Below are 6,000 nucleotides of genomic sequence, written 5' to 3' on the forward strand. Positions count from 1 at the left end.
TTCTGGTTGTGATTCTGGTTCTGCTGGGGCCCTGTTCTCTGTGTGTGTGTGTGTGTGTGTGTGTGGACCGCAGCCTGGCCTTAGGAAGCCTGGGTGAGAGTCTGTCAGAGAGTCACGCGCTGCTGCCCAGAGAACAACACTGTCTCGCTGGAGCTGTGAGACAAACCACAGCAGATGGAGAATGTGCAGGCAGGGAGAGGAGAGGCGGGGCTTGGTTAATTGACTCAGCTAATCTGTGCGTTTATGGGTCTGCTCCTGGAGGGGGTGGTGGGGGGGGGGGGTCACGTGACCGGCATTCCTCCTGACGGCTTGAGTGGGACGCTGGGGTGTTCTTTAATGAGGCCATTAGGAGGCTTCTCTGCTCTGCTGTTAGCTACACTGGAGCTGCAGGGCAGGAGCCCAAACCCTGACCCCACTCCGCCTCTCTGGTCCCAGACACATTCCCCTCGCTGCTCCCCTCTTCCCCCCCTGGTTCTCCTCAGCTGGCAGGAACAACACTCAACTGGATCATCCATAGCGGGGTGGATATTCAAGTGCTCTGGAGACATCTCCTCCAAATGTGATGCTGACATACACATTTAGTCATTTAGCAGACGCTCTTATCCAGAGCGACTTACAGTAAGTACAGGGACATTCCCCCGAGGCAAGTAGGGTGAAGTGCCTTGCCCAAGGACACAAACGTCAGTTGGCATGACCGGGAATCGAACTGGCAACCTTCGGATTACTAGTCCGACTCCCTCAACCGCTCAGCCACCTGACTCCCACACGTTACATAGCTGAGGGCTTATCAGTGATGTGTGTATGTGTTCGTTTTTTGGCCTTGCTTTTGTTCCAACTGGGTCTCGGGTCCTGAGAAAGCAGAACACTATGTTCTTGATGTTCTACCCAGCCTCCCCAGTCAGGACTGGTCTCCTACCCAGCCTCCTCAGGACTGGTCTCCTAACCAGCCTCCTCAGGTCTGGTCTCCTACCCAGCCTCCTCAGGTCTGGTCTCCTACCCAGCCTCCTCAGGTCTGGTCTCCTACCCAGCCTCCTCAGGACTGGTCTCCTACCCAGCCTCCTCAGGTCTGGTCTCCTACCCAGCCTCCTCAGGTCTGGTCTCCTACCCAGCCTCCTCAGAGAGGCCTGGTCTCCTACCCAGCCTCCTCAGATGCCTGGTCTCCTACCCAGCCTCCCCAGTCAGGACTGGTCTCCTACCCAGCCTCCTCAGGTCTGGTCTCCTACCCAGCCTCCTCAGAGAGGCCTGGTCTCCTACCCAGCCTCCTCAGAGGCCTGGTCTCCTACCCAGCCTCCTCAGGTCTGGTCTCCTACCCAGCCTCCTCAGAGATGCCTGGTCTCCTACCCAGCCTCCTCAGAGAGGCCTGGTCTCCTACCCAGCCTCCTCAGAGGCCTGGTCTCCTACCCAGCCTCCTCAGAGAGGCCTGGTCTCCTACCCAGCCTCCTCAGAGGCCTGGTCTCCTACCCAGCCCTCCTCAGGTCTGGTCTCCTACCCAGCCTCCCCAGTCAGGACTGGTCTCTCTGGCTCTGCTTTCTCGTTGGTAAATTGGAGCTGACAAAAACGTTATTTGCAAATATTCTTATACGCACACAAACGCTTCTGGTAATGATTGCATTTGAAAATACTGCTCTCATCTCTTGCTAACAGAGATGTGCATGTGTTTGTGTGTGTGCGCATGTTGTCCTCTAACAGTCACAGCTTCTCCATCACTTCGCCCTCCTCTATCACTTCCTCCTCTTCCATCACTTCCCCCTCCTCCATCACTTCCCCCTTCTCCATCACTTCCTCCTCCTCCATCACTTCCCCCTCCTCCATCACTTCCTCCTCCTCCATCACTTCCTCCTCCTCCATCACTTCCACCCTCCTCCATCACTTCCTCAGTGTGGTTGGAGGCCTAACTGATAACAAGATGGCCGACCAGAGTTTGTCCCAAACGTGACAGAACAACATGGGTGCTGTCCTGTAGGCAGAGTGTGTTCTGTAGTCTGGACATTAGAGGGTAGGTGAGGACAATGAACTTACAATGAGATTTATGCAGTAACCTTTTGGATAGTAGTTGGGGGCTAGCATTGGGGAACTGTCCAGGGGAGATGGTCATTAAATCCGGATAGAGGATAGATGGTTATTAAACCCTAGAGTGTGTGTGTGTGTGTGGGGGGGTGCATCTGTGTGGGTGTAGAAGGGGGGTTGTATGTGTGTGTGTGTGTGTGTGTGTGTGTGTGAGAACAGAACATGTGTAGTGTCTGACTGTGGTCAGCATATGTGAGGAGGCTGCACAGTAATGCAGCGTAGCTAATGGAAACCCATGTCTTGTGGGTTCCAGTGCACGCACTCCTAACCTCCCACACACACACACACACACACACACGCCTGTTCCATCTTTGTAGTTTGCGCCACAGTCTGAGAATTTCCCAGTCTGAAGCGAGATCACCCTACCAGGAGCAGGTGCGTTCATTACTGAGCACATTCCTCACATTGGGGAAAGGTTATGCTGTAGGTGCATGTGTTGTGCTGTGTGCGTGTGTTGGAGGGGGATTACTTGTGTGTTTAAGTGTGTTGGTTGAGGTTGTGTGTGTGTCTATGTATGTGTGTTTGCATGTGTGTGTGTAGGTGTGTGTTCATGTGTGTGTGTGTGTTCATGTGTGTGTGTGTGTGTGTCAGATGGCTGAGCGGTTAGGGAGTCGGGCTATTAATCAGAAGGTTGTTGATTCAGTTGTTGGTTCGATTCCCGGCCGTGCTAAATGACGTCAAGTCCTTGGGCAAGGCACTTCACCCTACTTGCCTCGGGGGAATGTCCCTGTACTTACTGTAAGTCGCTCTAGATAAGAGTGTCTGCTAAATAACGAAATGTGTGTGTGTTTGTGTGTGTGTGTTGGACGGTATTGAAGGACAAGAACGAGCAGTGGGAGCCTGGTGGTGAGGATGGAGGGAGAACCAGAACATTCCTCCAGCATGACTGGTGTGTTTGGGTCAGCATCACACACCACGACTCTCCTGACCGCCCCGTTCACCTTCCGTCCCATTCCTCCATGCCCTCGCTCGCTCTTTCATGTGTTTAGTGTAGGAATGTAGGTTTTCATTCTGAATCACGGGTATGACTCACATGAATTGCACTGCCATTCCCCCTCCACACACACACACACACACACACACCACAATTACACAATCATGCAGTAAGTATTTCAGTTCCAGTACACACTCAGCTGAGTGGTGAAGTGGATCAGTGAGTGTTTGTTCACACCTCTCTTTCCTTGAGTAGGAAACCGGGAACCATGACAGCCCTGAACACACACACACACACACACACACACACACTCTCTCTCTCCCTCTTTCTCTTTCTCTCTCAAGGAGTGATGACAAATATAGAGCCTTCTGTTTTTAAGCAAGACTTGACAGCCACCTCACAGACATTAAAAGGTTCAGGAATATCTCCAGAGAGTTCGGGGTGAAAGGTCGCGAGGCACTGGATCTGACCCCGTCTTAGTTGTACAGTATCGCATCGCTGCTGCAGCTCTGGAAAGCGATCAAGCCTAATGGGCTAAACATCCCTTTTGTAGCGTGCCATGGCTCCACATGCTAATGTGTAACATTAGCACACACCTAGCCCTTTCACCCGGCCTCCGCCCGAGAGCACCACAGCTGCTGCAAACTCCATCCATCGCCGCTGTTTGGATAACCCTGCAGGCCTCCATCTTGGATTCCCCTCCTTCCTGGTTCTGGCTGTCGTGTCCTGGTGACAAGCTTGATCAAGGGTTCAGCGGCTTCCTTCTTGATCTCGCTGACGAATCGTTTATTACCCTCTGACAGCGCGTGATTGGTTGTGGCGGGCGGTCCTCGGAGTGTGCTGGATTTGGATTGGAGGACATGTTCGGGGGAGACAGGCACAAGCAGAATGGGGGTTTACAATTCCTCGGAGCGAGTAGAACGTCCTTCTGAACCGTAACCAAAAGCAGAGGGACCTCCACAGGTGGGAACTTCTACTTATCTGAAGCTTCTTTCATATGAGGATCCAGCCTCAAACAAAAAAACTAGAAGTCAGGTGGCTGAGCGGTTAGGGAATCGGGCTAGTAATCAGAAGGTTGCCGGTTCGATTCACGGCCGTGCCAAATGACGTTGTGTCCTTGGGCAAGGCACTTCACCCCTACTTGCCTCAGGGGAATGTCCCTGTACTTACTGTAAGTCGCTCTGGATAAGAGCGTCTGCTAAATGACTACATGTAAATGTAAATGTAAGTCAAGAACCTGCTGGAACGTTTACTGTAGTTTGCTGTGTGGCCGTCTACCCACAGTAAATCAACTTCTGCCCAGGGTCAGAACCTCGGAATCCAAACAACGTGGGTGAGACGGGAAATAAGTCAGGATGATTCAGCTTTAAGACGCTTCATGGTATGGGAGTAAATACTGATAAGATAAAGAGGGGTGTTATTGGGCTGGGGCGGATTTATGATGTGGAGCTGTGTGTGGACATAGCGCGCAGCTCGGACAACTGGGGAGATGCAGCTCCTGTCAAACCTGCTAACCCCTCACCCTCCACCTTGCCAGGGGGTCAAAGGTGAGGTGTCGTGGGCGGCGAGGCGAGGAGGGAGAGAGCAGATAGTCTGTGTGTTCAGAGTAGGCTCTGTGATCTAGGTTGTGTGGACGAATAAATATCCAATCATTGTTGGTCTTTGCGTCCATGTTTTTCTTGGCCAGGACTTCTGTAGCCGTGCAGGGAAATGGACTTTACAGAGAGAGAGCGAGAGACTCACAAACTAACCTCCAACTCGGTCTCCAGCGGAGAAGAAATCTAGGACAGCTCCGCCCCCCCCCCACCCCACCCCCCCCCCCCCCCCCACCCCCCGATGCGAGATCTCAGAGTACACACGCATGCATGCACCGCGCGTGTGCCGTACACACTCCTACACACACACGTACGCCTGTACACCACGCACCAGCACACGGCTTTATAAGTGTCCATGTAAGGGTAAAATATGCGAGGTGTGTTATGGAGGTGAGTGATAATTTATCAGAAACACATGCTGTGCTTCTCACTTAACGTGAGACCCTAACCCAAAACGCACACACACACCTCCCGCAACTGCTTTTTCACTCTACATCCCACTCCCCCTCAAATGTTCATCTCAATCTCCAAACTGTTGTTTGTCTGTTCCCCTCCCCTCCCTCACTGTGGGGCTGCAAGGCCTCCAGGGTGCAGAACCCTGTTAACAGAACCCTGCACCTCTCTCTCATCTCTCTTCTCTCTCGATTTTCTCTCACTCTCTCTCTCCCGTTGTCTCCTCTCTAACTCTCTCTCTCTCTACCTCCCACCCTTTACCCCCTCTATCTCTTCTCCAGGGAGAGAGTTCATCCTCCGTCCTGACTGTGAAGAGCAAGATGAACAAAGCAGGTTCTATTGAGTGAGCAGAGCCCATTCCCAGACCCCGCCAACACATTATGCAACTCTACAGTCTCTCCCCCCTCTCTCTCCCTCTCTCTCTCTCCTCTCTCCCTCACTCTCTCTCCCTCTCATCCCTCACTCTCCCCTCTCTCTCCCCCTCTCTCCCTCTCTGCCAAACGAAATAAACTACGGGAGAGAATATACTTTTCCAGAGCGAGACAGAAGGATCAAGCTCGCCCCGTGTGACTCCTGCCCTCCTGGGGCATCGGGAGGGGGTCGGGTCAGGGCACAAAGGTCGGGGGTCATGCTGAACCAGAGCCCTCCAGCCTGCTGTTCACGACATGTGTCTGATAAACGTGTATTTCGTAGCTGTCTTCTCATGCATGTGCATGCATTACCGGGGCTGTGGAGAGTCCGCTAAGCCATCCTGGTATCCCTTCAGTCAGCAGAGCTCCCTCCGTCCAGCATTGGAGGAGGTCTGGGCCAGGGGTCTGCGAGGAGGTCTAGGAGGAGGTCTGGGAGGTCTGGAGGGAGGTCTGGGCCAGGGGTCTGCGAGGAGGTCTAGGAGGAGGTCTGGGCCAGGGGTCTGGGAGGAGGTCTAGGAGGAGGTCTGGGAGGTCCTGGGAG

The sequence above is a fragment of the Osmerus mordax genome, unplaced genomic scaffold (genome assembly GCF_038355195.1).
Source record: "Osmerus mordax isolate fOsmMor3 unplaced genomic scaffold, fOsmMor3.pri Scaffold_162, whole genome shotgun sequence".
Lineage (NCBI taxonomy): Eukaryota > Metazoa > Chordata > Actinopteri > Osmeriformes > Osmeridae > Osmerus > Osmerus mordax.